Raw genomic sequence first — 16,181 nt, 5'->3', positions numbered from 1 at the left:
GGTGGGATGAATTAAAAAAAAATTGAATGATGAATTCATTGTATTTGCTTGTCTGTTTGTTGTTTAACGCTGTATTCAGATACATTTGAGCTATATGACGACAGTCTGCGAATAATCGAGTCTGGACCAGACAATCCAGTGATTGATATCACGAACATCCATCCACACAATTGGGATCTGATGACATGCATCAACCAAGTCAGCGAGCCTGACCACCCGATCGCCTCTTACGACAAGCATAGTCACTTTTTACAGCAAGCATGGGATTCTGAAGATCACTCTTAGGCTGATGAGATGAAATAGCCTTGATCTCAGTGATACTGTAGTGCCAGGGGACCACATTGTTCAGAGGAATGTCATTTTGTTTTTTAGGGGTCGGTGGCCCAATGGCTAGAATATTGTCATACAAAACATTCATTTGCAAAGTAAAGCAGCATTCACAGTATTACCCAATATTAAAGACATTATCTAAATTTGAAACATTTGAATATTGCCTTAATGGAATTCAAACAACCGAAAAAGGAAAAACAAACTTGAATGTTAAGCTGAACAAATGGCTACAGATCTATCCACCCACGCAAAACGATCCCCGATGAATTTTCCTGCAAAGTGGGTACACTTTATGCACTACATACATGAGTTACCTCCCTTCTATCAATAGTTTTCCACTCAGTTACACACTGTAATTCAATTACCATGAAAAAATCAACTTCATTGCATAATCAATACTTTTATCCCACCAACACAGTATGTCAGCATGCCCTAGACAAGGTCACGAAGCAGCTTTAAAGGCAATATTGAAATAAACTCAAGCCTCAACTTCATAACACCACCAAGATGATAGTTAAAGGTAAATGAAATCCCTTTGTCGCTGGATACAGACAGGAGTGTCAATGGATCGGAGTCTGATGCTAGTGGACACAGAATGTTGATCCTGCGTGGTGAATATACACCGTATCACCACCCTCGGGCTCAATAGGTAGTAGGGCAGCAGTGTGTGGTAACAACTAGCACCACAGGTCCACAGAATCGTGTTCCGATGATTAGAATGGTAGATCATTAAATAACCTTCGGTGTTTTTCGTAAATTCATCACTTGTGGTGATGCAGACAAGGTACATATTCTTCTTGTGTGGATGTCCGCTCCATCATTCACCTTGCATTTAGTTTTTAATTTGGGTCCCAGTATGGGCGACTTTCAAAAGGACATGTTGACATAATGATGTCTTCATTTACCGTATTCGACGTAATAAGCGCCCCGCTCTAATAAGCGCCCATGGCGATAATTGCTAACATATTAGCTTGTGAACAATCCCAATTAGCACCCCTTCAGATTGATCAATGTACACAAGACTTATTTATTCGCGTATAATACACAATCGTGTGTTATATACACCCTTAATTATGAGCAATTAAATTCTGGAAAAATATATCTGTCGTACATAAACATTTCAGGCTGTCAGCATAAACCACAAAATTTATCTTTCAACTCTGTTTTTTCCACCAAAATAATATTCTAATAAGAGCCCCCTATTTGTAATTTTGAGAGCGACCTGGGCGCTCATTACGTCGAATACGGAATTTCAAACACCAACATACTTGATTTGGAATACAAATATGAAAGGTATCATAATTATATGTTTTTTTTCCATTTCTTTCTACACAGTTCTACATATTTTGTAGTCATACCACCTTGATTGTCAGGGTGGTGGTGTAGCCTAGTGGTTAAAGCATTCGCTCGTGACGCCAAAGGCCCGGGTTCGATTCCCCACATGGGTACAACATGTGAAGCCCATTTCTGGCGTACCCCGCTGTGATATTGCTGGAATATTGCTAATCAGCAGCTTAAAACCATACTCACTCACTCACCTTGATTGTCATAAGTCTCTGTATTTGAGTGAGTGAGTGAGTGAGTGAGTGAGTGAGTGAGTGAGTGAGTGAGTGAGTGAGTGAGTAAGCTTCAAACAGTATTCCAGTTATTATAATACAGCGTGACAGCTTAAAGTGGGAGGAAAGCCAGAAGTGATGCACGTGTCAGATGTTTACAACTTTGGTGAAACCCACAAGTACGGATATGGTGCTGACAAACCTAGAAACATAATCGCAGTTCCTTAAACGACTGGTCACCTGTGCCCCACCTGTATGTGAGTGAGGACAGTTTAATATTCCAGAATATCACAGTGGGGAACACCAGAAATAGGCTTGACACATTGTACTTATAACGGGAATAGAACCCAAGCCTCCTGCCTAACAAGCGAATGTGTGAACCATTAGGCTACCAGCCACTGATAAGCTACAAGTAATGTGTGTCTTAGCATGAACATGACCATCAAATTTCAAATTGTTCTGAGGTCTTCCAAATTGTTCCGTGGTTTTCCATTTCATAAATTTCCAGTTAGTCTAAGGTCCTCCGTTATATAAATACTAAGTTGGTCTGACATCCTCCGCTACATAAATTTCAAGCTATTCTAAAGTCCTCCATTACATAAATCCAAAGTTGTTCTGACATCCTCCATGACATAAATTTCAAGCTATTCTAAAGTCCTCCATTACATTAATCCAAAGTTGTTCTGAGGTCCGTCACATAAATTTCAAGCTATTCTAAAGTCCTCCATCACATTAATCCAAAGTTGTTCTGAGGTCCTCCGTTACATAAATTTCAAGCTATTCTAAAGTCCTCCATCACATAAATCCAAAGTTGTTCGGAGGTCTGTTACATAAATTTCAAGCTATTCTAAAGTCCTCCATCACATAAATCCAAAGTTGTTCTGAGCCACAATTCCTCCAAGCTGTACCTGATTGTTTCAATCCAAGGACACAAGTAGCTTCTCCTTAATAGATGAAATTGAGACGCCAGAAAATTAGATTGTTTCAGTCCCCACTATACCAGGCAGTAGATTGATGGTCAGTGATAAGTTTAGGCCCCCATAGGGTTGAAAATGGGCAAAGTATGGATTATCTAATTTGCTCTCTCAACTCAATGGCTAGACTGTGCTTGGGAGACACACAGCTCAGTTCTTGCCCTCACCTCAAGTAGAAGAGCACAAAACTGCCCTAATTTGGCCATTCCACTGAAGCAGAGTACACCATCTGCTCTAACTGGGTCATTCCACTGAAGCAGAGTACACAATCTGCTCTAACTTGACCATTCCACTGAAGCAGAGTACACAATCTGCTCTAACTTGACCATTCCACTGAAGCAGAGTACACAATCTGCTCTAACTTGACCATTCCAGTGTAGAAGAGTACACCATCTGCTCTAATGTGGCCATTCCACTGTAGCAGTGTACACCATCTGCTCTAACTTGGCCATTCCACTGAAGCAGAATACACCATCTGCTCTAATGTGGCCATTCCACTGTAGCAGAATACACCATCTGCTCTAATGTGGCCATTCCACTGTTGCAGAGTACACCATCTGCTCTAACTTGGCCATTCCACTGTAGCAGAATACACCATCTGCTCTAATGTGGCCATTCCACTGTAGCAGAATACACCATCTGCTCTAATGTGGCCATTCCACTGTTGCAGAGTACACCATCTGCTCTAATGTGGCCATTCCACTGTAGCAGAATACACCATCTGCTCTAATGTGGCCATTCCACTGTAGCAGAATACACCATCTGCTCTAATGTGGCCATTCCACTGTTGCAGAGTACACCATCTGCTCTAATGTGGCCATTCCACTGTAGCAGAATACACCATCTGCTCTAATGTGGCCATTCCACTGTAGCAGAATACACCATCTGCTCTAATGTGGCCATTCCACTGTAGAAGAGTACCCAATCTGCTCTAACCTGTCCATTCCAGTGTAGCAGAATACACCATCTGCTCTAACTGGGTCATTCCACTGTAGCACAATACACCATCTGCTCTAACTCGGCCATTCCACTGTAGCAGAATACACAATCTGCTCTGTTAAGATGGAAGTTGCAGAAATAGTCCCTACTCTGCCATGGCATTTATACTGGACAATTACCAAAGTGATTGAGTTTGGTTTAACTCCTCTTTGACCAGTATTTCAGTACATCACAGTGCTTCAGTTTGTTGAAGCAGAAAAACCCAAAGTGTAGATGTAGAAACCCACAAACAGGGGTTTGGATTGGGCTAACAAACTGCAAATAATAACTGTGGTAAATCTGCCATTTGAACATGGATCGGCAGATCCTGACAACACTAAGGGAAACAACTCTGCAAAGCAAAGTGAATAGTTTTGCACAAAAATACATAGTCTTAGACCAGTTCGCCATGCAGGCATGGGAATCAAACAATGAAAAGGTGAAAACATCCACAAGTGTGTGAGTGCATATGATTTTACATTGCAGTCAGCAATTTCCAACTAAATTGAACCTAAGGAAAGTGGCAAATGTGAAGAAAAACTTGTTGAGCATCTTCATCAATAAGTAGAAAAATGTTAAAACATCTTTAATACATTTCTGAATTTCATCTTCCTTTGAAATCGTTCTTTTGTTTGTCTCTGGTGAGAATACAATCAGTGATGCCTTCCAATTGCCTGGCTGCACAGGGAAAGAATTGATCGTTGTATTTTATGGCTTCCATGGTGCGTTCAGTGATGGCACTCGCAACTCCTACAAGAAGGGCTCTTCCATGTAACCTCATCTTCAGACAAGTTTAATTCAACAAAACCCAACATCCTTCTATTTTTAAATCTATGTATCTTTACTCATCTGGTCTCCATGAGCTACAAGACCTCCTTCAACCAAACCGCCCCTCAACCTTTCTTCCTCATATTAATGTAAAGCTATTTATCATTACTCGTAATAAAGTCCTGCAATCTGAGTGGCCAGTTTCTATGTCCACATTAACAGCTTGCAATAATGATGTTGCAATGCTTGCTGTCATGTGAATCCACATAACCCACTCTAGTTACAGATCTGCCTGGTCAGTATTGGAGACCCCCACCAGTAAAGACACTTATATAAATAGACCTGTCTGGTCAGTATTGGAGACCCCATCCAGTTACATATCTGCCTGGTCAGTATTGGAGACCCCTCCAGTTATAGACCTGCCTGGTCTGTATTGGAGACCTCCACCAGTACAGACACTTATATAAATAGACCTGTCTGGTCAGTGTTGAAGGCTCCATCCAGTTACAGATCTGTCTGGTCAGTATTGGAGACCCCATCCAGTTACAGATCTGCCTGGTCAGTATTGGAGACCCCTCCAGTTATAGACCTGCCTGGTCAGTATTGGAGACCTCCACCAGTAAAGACACTTATATAAATAGACCTGTCTGGTCAGTGTTGAAGGCTCCATCCAGTTACAGATGTGCCTGGTCAGTATTGGAGACCCACTCTAGTTACAGATCTGCCTGGTCAGTATTGGAGACCCCCACCAGTGCAGACACTTTATATAAATAGACCTGACTGGTCAGTGTTGAAGGCTCCATCCAGTTACAGATGTGCCTGGTCAGTATTGGAGATCCCTCCAATTAAAGACCTGCCTGGTCAGTATTGGAGAACCCCACCAGTACAGACACTTATATAAATAGACCTGTCTGGTCAGTGTTGAAGGCTCCATCCAGTTACAGACCTGCCTGGTCAGTATTGGAGACCCACTTTAGTTACAGATCTGCCTGGTCAGTATTGGAGACCCCTCCAGTTACAGACCTGCCTGGTCAGTATTGAAGACCTCTCCAGATATAGATCTGCCTGGTCAGTATTGGAGACCCCTCCAGTTATAGACCTGCCTGGTCAGTATTGGAGACCTCTCCAGTTATAGACATGCCTGGTCAGTTTTGGAGACCCCTCCAGTTATAGACCTGCCTGGTCAGAATTGGAGACCCCTCCAGTTATAGACATGCCTGGTCAGTATTGGAGACCCCTCCAGTTACAGACCTGCCTGGTCAGTATTGGAGACCCCTCCTGTTATAGACCTGCCTGGTCAGTATTGGAGACCCCTCTAGTTATAGACCTGCCTGGTCAGTATTGGAGACCCCTCCAGTTATAGACCTCCCTGGTCAGTATTGGAGACCCCTCCAGTTATAGACCTGCCTGGTCAGTATTGGGAGACCCCTCTAGTTACAGACCTGCCTGGTCAGTATTGGAGACCCCTCCAGTTAGAGACATGCCTGGTCAGTATTGGAGACCCCTCCAGTTATAGACCTGCCTGGTCAGAATTGGAGACCCCTCCAGTTATAGACCTGCCTGGTCAGTATTGGAGACCCCTCCAGTTATAGACCTGCCTGGTCAGTATTGAAGACCTCTCCAGATATAGACCTGCCTGGTCAGTATTGGAGACCCCTCCAGTTAGAGACATTCCTGGTCAGTATTGGAGACCCCTCCAGATATAGATCTGCCTGGTCAGTATTGGAGACCCATCCAGTTATAGACCTGCCTGGTCAGTATTGAAGACCTCTCCAGATATAGATCTGCCTGGTCAGTATTGGAGACCCCTCCAGTTATAGACCTGCCTGGTCAGTATTGGAGACCTCTCCAGTTATAGACATGCCTGGTCAGTATTGGAGACCCCTCCAGTTATAGACCTGCCTGGTCAGAATTGGAGACCCCTCCAGTTATAGACCTGCCTGGTCAGTATTGGAGACCCCATCCAGTTATAGACCTGCCTGGTCAGTATTTGAGACCCCTCCTGTTATAGACCTGCCTGGTCAGTAATGGAGACCCCTCCAGTTATAGACCTGCCTGGTCAGTTTTGGAGACCCCTCCAGTTATAGACCTGCCTGGTCAGTATTGGAGACCCCTCCAGTTATAGACCTGCCTGGTCAGTATTGGAGACACCTCCAGTTACAGACATGCCTGGTCAGTATTGGAGACCCCTCCAGTTACAGATCTGTCTGGTCAGTATTGGAGACCCCTCCAGATATAGATCTGCCTGGTCAGTATTGGAGACCCCTCCAGTTATAGACCTGCCTGGTCAGTATTGAAGACACCTCCAGATATAGATCTGCCTGGTCAGTATTGGAGACCCCTCCAGTTATAGACCTGCCTGGTCAGAATTGGAGACCCCTCCAGTTACAGACCTGCCTGGTCAGTATTGGAGACCCCTCCTGGTATAGATCTGCCTGGTCAGTATTGGAGACCCCTCCAGTTATAGACCTGCCTGGTCAGTATTGAAGACACCTCCAGATATAGATCTGCCTTGTCAGTATTGGAGACCCCTCCAGTTATAGACCTGCCTGGTCAGACTTGGAGACCCCTCCAGTTATAGACCTGCCTGGTCAGTATTGGAGACCCCTCCAGTTACAGACCTGCCTGGTCAGTATTGGAGACCCCTCCTGGTATAGATCTGCCTGGTCAGTATTGGAGACCCCTCCAGTTATAGACCTGCCTGGTCAGTATTGAAGACACCTCCAGATATAGATCTGCCTGGTCAGTATTGGAGACCCCTCCAGTTATAGACCTGCCTGGTCAGAATTGGAGACCCCTCCAGTTATAGACCTGCCTGGTCAGTATTGGAGACCCCTCCAGTTACAGACCTGCCTGGTCAGTATTGGAGAACCCTCCAGTTACAGACCTGCCTGGTCAGTATTGGAGACCCCTCTAGTTATAGACATGCCTGGTCAGTATTGGAGACCCCTCCAGTTATAGACCTGCCTGGTCAGTATTGGAGACCCCTCCAGTTATAGACCTGCCTGGTCAGTATTGGAGACCCCTCCAGTTATAGACCTGCCTGGTCAGTATTGAAGACCTCTCCAGATATAGACCTGCCTGGTCAGTATTGGAGACCCCTCCAGTTAGAGACATTCCTGGTCAGTATTGGAGACCCCTCCAGATATAGATCTGCCTGGTCAGTATTGGAGACCCATCCAGTTATAGACCTGCCTGGTCAGTATTGGAGACCTCACCAGTTATAGACCTGCCTGGTCAGTATTGGAGACCCCTCCAGTTATAGACCTGCCTGGTCAGTATTGGAGACACCTCCAGTTACAGACCTGCCTGGTCAGTATTGGAGACCCCTCCAGTTACAGATCTGTCTGGTCAGTATTGGAGACCCCTCCAGATATAGATCTGCCTGGTCAGTATTGGAGACCCCTCCAGTTATAGACCTGCCTGGTCAGTATTGAAGACACCTCCAGATATAGATCTGCCTTGTCAGTATTGGAGACCCCTCCAGTTATAGACCTGCCTGGTCAGAATTGGAGACCCCTCCAGTTACAGATCTGCCTGGTCAGTATTGGAGACCCCTCCTGGTATAGATCTGCCTGGTCAGTATTTGAGACCCCTCCAGTTATAGACCTGCCTGGTCAGTACTGAAGACACCTCCAGATATAGATCTGCCTTGTCAGTATTGGAGACCCCTCCAGTTATAGACCTGCCTGGTCAGAATTGGAGACCCCTCCAGTTATAGACCTGCCTGGTCAGTATTGGAGACCCCTCCAGTTACACACCTGCCTGGTCAGTATTGGAGACCCCTCCTGGTATAGATCTGCCTGGTCAGTATTGGAGACCCCTCCAGTTATAGACCTGCCTGGTCAGTATTGAAGACACCTCCAGATATAGATCTGCCTTGTCAGTATTGGAGACCCCTCCAGTTATAGACCTGCCTGGTCAGAATTGGAGACCCCTCCAGTTATAGACCTGCCTGGTCAGTATTGGAGACCCCTCCAGTTACAGACCTGCCTGGTCAGTATTGGAGACCCCTCCTGGTATAGATCTGCCTGGTCAGTATTGGAGACCCCTCTAGTTATAGACCTGCCTGGTCAGAATTGGAGACCCCTCCAGTTATAGACCTGCCTGGTCAGTATTGGAGACCCCTCCAGTTACAGACCTGCCTGGTCAGTATTGGAGAACCCTCCAGTTACAGACCTGCCTGGTCAGTATTGGAGACCCCTCTAGTTATAGACATGCCTGGTCAGTATTGGAGACCCCTCCAGTTATAGACCTGCCTGGTCAGTATTGGAGACCCCTCCAGTTATAGACCTGCCTGGTCAGTATTGGAGACCCCTCCAGTTATAGACCTGCCTGGTCAGTATTGAAGACCTCTCCAGATATAGACCTGCCTGGTCAGTATTGGAGACCCCTCCAGTTAGAGACATTCCTGGTCAGTATTGGAGACCCCTCCAGATATAGATCTGCCTGGTCAGTATTGGAGACCCATCCAGTTATAGACCTGCCTGGTCAGTATTGGAGACCTCACCAGTTATAGACCTGCCTGGTCAGTATTGGAGACCCCTCCTGGTATAGATCTGCCTGGTCAGTATTGGAGACCCCTCCAGTTATAGACCTGCCTGGTCAGTATTGAAGACACCTCCAGATATAGATCTGCCTTGTCAGTATTGGAGACCCCTCCAGTTATAGACCTGCCTGGTCAGAATTGGAGACCCCTCCAGTTATAGACCTGCCTGGTCAGTATTGGAGACCCCTCCAGTTACAGACCTGCCTGGTCAGTATTGGAGACCCCTCCTGGTATAGATCTGCCTGGTCAGTATTGGAGACCCCTCCAGTTATAGACCTGCCTGGTCAGTATTGAAGACACCTCCAGATATAGATCTGCCTTGTCAGTATTGGAGACCCCTCCAGTTATAGACCTGCCTGGTCAGAATTGGAGACCCCTCCAGTTATAGACCTGCCTGGTCAGTATTGGAGACCCCTCCAGTTACAGACCTGCCTGGTCAGTATTGGAGACCCCTCCTGGTATAGATCTGCCTGGTCAGTATTGGAGACCCCTCTAGTTATAGACATGCCTGGTCAGTATTGGAGACCCCTCCAGTTATAGACCTGCCTGGTCAGTATTGGAGACCCTTCCAGTTACACACCTGCCTGGTCAGTATTGGAGACCCCTCCAGTGCAGACACTTATAGACCTGAGATTTCTGTTGTGTGGTGGCTACAAACAGCCAGCTTCATGGATGTGGGAGACGAGACTGTGTGGGTGGGGGTCTTACAGTGAGGACATTATACAACACTTATTAAACTCGCAAATGGCATTCTCGTAAAGCACTGTCTGATTGGAATGCATCACATCACGCTCTATGCACTCTGCACACTCTCCGCACTCTGCACAACAACCTTATGCTTGTCTAAGCAGTCTAAATATTCACCCAGATCTGCCAAACCTGTAACAAGCAAGATCCTCGAATGAGAAATGTGATGGTGTTTGATGGAAAGGATCACTGGTAATCAGACCTCCATCAGATCATAATACCGGGACTGAAGCAGCTCCTGGCTCCGCAACACTGCCACATCTCATTACCATGTACACACTGAAGCAAACTTCCTTTACATCCACAGCCATGAATTATGGAATATTTCAATTTCAAAGAAATTAAACCAGTATGTTGATCCTAATGGCAAAAGGATTAGTATTCCCACGCTGATTAAAATATTGAACACATTTGGAACACTCCGATGGTTGCCAGTGTTTTTAGGTTCAATACAATTTAGAGCCAGCATTTGCCAAGTGCTCAATCAATTTCTGGTAAAAACAATGGTTTCAGTGAGCTTAAGCATCCAGAGCACCACACTGATTCAATGAAAGGAGACCACCACAGTTCCACACTTCCAAATTCACACTGATCTGTGACAGCCATTAGTTTCATACTTCATCAAATTGTAATCTCAGATTTAAACTCTGAATCAAAGTTTTTCATGGTAACTTAATTTAGCTTAACATTCATGAATTGAATTACTTTTTCCACATTGAATTTTGGTATTCCAATGCAGGAGGGTCAATGAGAGCTTCTGCAAGATAATTGATTGTTAAATGATGAGTTGGAGAATACAATTAGTGAGTGAGTCGAGGTTTAAACATACAGAACTGCTTTGAACAGTAGCTAACAACTTTTCATCATCCCAAACTGGCTCCCACAGGAGATATTACTTGGGTGAGATCAAATGATATCTACATTGTAGATATCGCTGCAATAGAATTGCATCACAATGCTTTGAAGACCATTGGTTACCATGACATCACAATCAAATGACATCACTAATGGCTCTGCTACTGAAGCTGTTAGCAGTACTTTTTACATTTAAGACACTGCTTATTACTGTCTACAAACTGAAACAGATGGAAGAATGATGTTGGATGATATATAAAATCTCACCCTGGTGTCTTTTGATATCAAACCTCAGAGTTTTTCCACTTTTATCAACTTGTGTTGATATATTTCATATCAAAAGACACTAGGGTGAGATTCTCTATATATCACTCCATACATCACTCCATATCAGCTTAATGTGAGAGATAAGACCCAAAAGACATTTACTACTATTGCTAAACCCTCAAGCAATAGTACGGCAATGATAGAACAAGGAACAAGTCTTTAGGGGAAATCAGGGATTCAAACTCACAGCTAGGGAACCTGGTACAATTTGTTTGTACTCAAATTCCAGATATGTGAACAAGGCAAGTACATAATTATTATACTAGCAAAAAGATTCATCTACATATCAAACATAAAACAACAAGATTTATCTTTCGAGCAATTTCTTTCACTACTAAAAGACACAATTTGTTTGGAAAGTTTTATCGCTAAAAAAAATAATCAATTTAACCAATATGCTCAGAAATGGCAAAACTTACATCTCATAATCTAACGAAGAAGTTGAAACATACTACCTGTTAATTAGTAATCATCTATTTCTTGTAAACAAATATTTATAATCTCCCTCTCAGTTTGAGAAGACGACATATCCTACACAACCTGCCTGTCCTCACCTATGAAAACTATAACTTGTGTTAATACTGTCATATATATACATGTTAATACCTACACTTGTAACAATATACATGAAATGGAATAATAAAAAAAAAAGATTTAAAAAAAAAAAGAAAACAAAAGTACATAATTGAGTATGGACAAGCCAATCCAGTGATTGATATGATGAGCAACGATCCATGCCTTCTTGGTATGGTGACATGCAATGAACGAGCCAGCGAGCCTGACCACCTGATCCACTACGTCGCCTCCTATGACAAGCATGACAAGGAACCTGGGAAGTTGATGTTGTTGTTGATTGTTGAGTAATGCCGCACTCAGCAATATTCCAGCAATATGACAGAAGTATGTAAATAATCGAGACCAGACAATCCAATGATTGATGTCATGAGCATCGATCCACGCAATTGGGATATGATAACATGCATCAACCAAGTCAGTGAGCCGGACCACCCGATCTTGTAAGTCGCCTGGGGAGTGTTGTGGGATAGAGTTTAACTGAACCTTTCAAATATGCTTCATCAAACAGATCACATCTCCTCTATCTGATACAAGAAATCTCGAGTTGTTTCTCATTGGTTTAGAAGTGGTAGTTAAGTAGAAAGTAGACTGTAGAAAGTACAGAAATGAAAGTCTGTTCAAAACCATCATTATAAAAATTTGAAAGGTCACAAATCTAGTACTTCTCACAGAAGACACATCGTGTCTGAACAAGAGAATGAAGTCATCTATATCCCCCGCCCATTGTCCAATCCAAAAGACAATGAAATGTGCAATCAAATGTGACATAAATTATCAGTTTGTCCACCTGCTTGTGGAAGAGGTTGAATACAAGAGCTGCTGTATAACATCTCCATAAAATATCTGTTTTTGTAAGACTGTAATGATAAACAAAGGTTAACAAAGGAAACCCACTGCTTCCATTCAGTTCATAGACTAAGTCCAAATTTTTTAAAATTACATAAAATATACTAAAATGCAGGGGAAACCTAAATAGCAAAAGGCACATCTACACCATATATGATGAATGTGTGTACCAAGTTTTGTTAAGTTATCTCTAAGGTTTACAAGTTCTGCTCCAGAAACGAAACGTGACGGAGCCTGTTTCAATATCCCCCACCAATTTCATTGTGGTGGGGGAAACAAAGAATTAGAAAACTAACATCAACAAAAGGCAAAAAAAAGATGTTAACTATACATGAAACCATCCACATCAGAGATGCTGACCTGTCACAATATCAACTTATCATAGGACAATTACAGTGTAACCCTGCTGATCTACAAAAGCACCCTTCCCATTAAAACTGTTCCAATTAACAAAGTTCGGAAGAAACAAATAATTGGTTGGTAGGAAGGTCCTTTTAACAATGATACACAAACACACACTATTGCATCCTACATTCATACAAACTGAGACTGGAAACTAATAATCTACACCATTAATCCTGAAGTGTGGCGGTCACAATTATTGGATCTAATCAAATTTATAGTTGGCATGGTGCAAATAACTCTATTTCTATTCTGGCAAGATAAATATTCAAAGATCAGAGTGTCAGTGGTTGATTTCCTTCCACCGAACATTAGAATCCCTACACCATATAGCTTGAAGGCTTGTGAGCATGTGCAATGATATGTCATCAATAAAACTCGGGGAAATCAAGCGAAGCATCCCACTTGCCACCAGCCTAGGACCCTGCTATTCAAGCCTTGGGCACCAAGAAGTATTTCTGAAAGTCATCTGGAGTTGAATGTAGCCACACTAGGCTAGGTCAAGGAAAATCCCTGCATACAGATGTTCTGAGCATCAATCATCCAGTGGGAGAATTTCCAGACTCAGTCTTTCACTACATGAAAATTCTGAAATGATGAGTTCATCAAAACCAAAGATCAACATTTCACATTCAATGAAGATGGAGATCTCATTGATACCACAGTTTCCAAAATGCCACTTAAAGATAATTCCTATTCAGTGTAAGATAGATCCCAGGCCACACACAATGAAGACATTCTGAGATCAAATGAAGGAGAACTGTTCGCCACATTGCTGACAATACCACTGGTGCTGAATCATCATCAAGAAGAAAATTGTTTCTGAAAATATCCCTACTTGCATATATCAAGATCTACAAACAATAGTGCCCGTGTCTGTCACAATTTGGGGTCCTCTGACTTGATTCTATGAGGTCAGCCTCTGTGTTACCATAATAGGGCCAGCTCCAGACTAGTTGGAGGGCAATGCCTGCACCTACTGGAAGCTCATCATGCAAGCCAGTCTACCAATTTCAGAGTGTAGAGTTGACAACAAGCCAGTCTACCAATTTCAGAGTGTAGAGTTGACAACAAGCCAGTCTACCAATATCAGAGTGTAGAGTTGACAACAAGCCAGTCTACCAATATCAGAGTGTAGAGTTGACAACAAGCCAGTCTACCAATATCAGAGTGTAGAGTTGACAACAAGCCAGTCTACCAGTATCAGAGTGTAGAGTTGACAACAAGCCAGTCTACCAGTATCAGAGTGTAGAGTTGACAACAAGCCAGTCTACCTATATCAGTGTAGAGTTGACAACAAGCCAGTCTACCTGTATGAGAGTGAAGAGTTGACAACAAGCCAGTCTACCTGTATTAGAGTGAAGAGTTGACAACAAGCCAATCTACCTGTATCAGAGTGAAGAGTTGACAACAAGCCAGTCTACCTGTATCAGAGTGTAGAGTTGACAACAAGCCAGTCTACCAGTATCACAGAGTCAACATAGAGTTGACAACAAGCCAGTCTTCCTGTATCAGAGTGTAGAGTTGACAACAAGCCAGTCTACCTGTATCACAGAGTCAACATAGAGTTGACAACAAGCCAATCTTCCTGTATCAGAGTGAAGAGTTGACAACAAGCCAATCTTCCTGTATCAGAGTGAAGAGTTGACAACAAGCCAATCTTCCTGTATCAGAGTGTAGAGTTGACAACAAGCCAGTCTACCTGTATCAGAGTGTAGAGTTGACAACAAGCCAATCTTCCTGTATCAGAGTGAAGAGTTGACAACAAGCCAATCTTCCAGTATCAGAGTGTAGAGTTGACAACAAGCCAATCTTCCTGTATCAGAGTGAAGAGTTGACAACAAGCCAATCTTCCAGTATCAGAGTGTAGAGTTGACAACAAGCCAATCTTCCTGTATCAGATTGTAGAGTTGACAACAAGCCAATCTTCCTGTATCAGAGTGTAGAGTTGACAACAAGCCAATCTTCCAGTATCAGAGTGTAGAGTTGACAACAAGCCAATCTTCCTGTATCAGAGTGAAGAGTTGACAACAAGCCAGTCTACCTGTATCAGAGTGTAGAGTTGACAACAAGCCAGTCTACCAGTATCAGAGTGTAGAGTTGACAACAAGCCAGTCTTCCTGTATCAGAGTGTAGAGTTGACAACAAGCCAATCTTCCTGTATCAGAGTGTAGAGTTGACAACAAGCCAATCTTCCTATATCAGAGTGAAGAGTTGACAACAAGCCAGTCTACCAATTTCAGAGTGTAGAGTTGACAACAAGCCAGTCTACCAGTATTAGAGTGTAGAGTTGACAACAAGCCAGTCTTCCTGTATCAGAGTGAAGAGTTGACAACAAGCCAGTCTACCAGTATCAGAGTGTAGAGTTGACAACAAGCCAGTCTACCAGTATCAGAGTGTAGAGTTGACAACAAGCCAGTCTACCTATATCAGTGTAGAGTTGACAACAAACCAGTCTTCCTGTATTAGAGTGAAGAGTTGACAACAAGCCAGTCTACCTGTATTAGAGTGAAGAGTTGACAACAAGCCAATCTTCCTGTATTAGAGTGAAGAGTTGACAACAAGCCAGTCTACCTGTATTAGAGTGAAGAGTTGACAACAAGCCAGTCTACCAGTATTAGAGTGTAGAGTTGACAACAAGCCAGTCTACCAGTATCAGAGTGTAGAGTTGACAACAAGCCAGTCTACCTGTATCAGAGTGTAGAGTTGACAACAAGCCAGTCTACCAGTATTAGAGTGTAGAGTTGACAACAAGCCAGTCTTCCTGTATTAGAGTGAAGAGTTGACAACAAGCCAGTCTACCTGTATTAGAGTGAAGAGTTGACAACAAGCCAGTCTACCAGTATTAGAGTGTAGAGTTGACAACAAGCCAGTCTACCAGTATTAGAGTGTAGAGTTGACAACAAGCCAATCTTCCTGTATCAGAGTGAAGAGTTGACAACAAGCCAGTCTACCTGTATTAGAGTGAAGAGTTGACAACAAGCCAGTCTACCTGTATCAGAGTGTAGAGTTGACAACAAGCCAGTCTTCCTGTATTAGAGTGAAGAGTTGACAACAAGCCAGTCTACCTGTATTAGAGTGAAGAGTTGACAACAAGCCAGTCTACCAGTATTAGAGTGTAGAGTTGACAACAAGCCAGTCTACCAGTATTAGAGTGTAGAGTTGACAACAAGCCAATCTTCCTGTATCAGAGTGAAGAGTTGACAACAAGCCAGTCTACCTGTATTAGAGTGAAGAGTTGACAACAAGCCAGTCTACCAGTATCAGAGTGTA

At 43.3% G+C, this 16,181-nt stretch overlaps 1 protein-coding gene across 1 annotated transcript in view; it reads right to left on the bottom strand.

The window, feature by feature from the left end:
- The window catches only part of LOC124115921 (metal transporter CNNM4-like), a 105,379-nt gene that overhangs the window by 11,633 nt on the left and 77,565 nt on the right, over nt 1–16,181 (bottom strand). The gene's annotated exons all lie outside the window — the stretch shown is intronic.

Source organism: Haliotis rufescens, unplaced genomic scaffold, assembly GCF_023055435.1.
Source record: "Haliotis rufescens isolate VD_foot unplaced genomic scaffold, xgHalRufe1.0.p SCAF_27, whole genome shotgun sequence".
In the NCBI taxonomy this organism is placed as follows: Eukaryota; Metazoa; Mollusca; class Gastropoda; order Lepetellida; family Haliotidae; genus Haliotis; species Haliotis rufescens.
The sequence above is the reverse complement of the archived record's forward strand: the minus strand, read 5'-3'. Positions and strand labels throughout refer to the sequence as shown.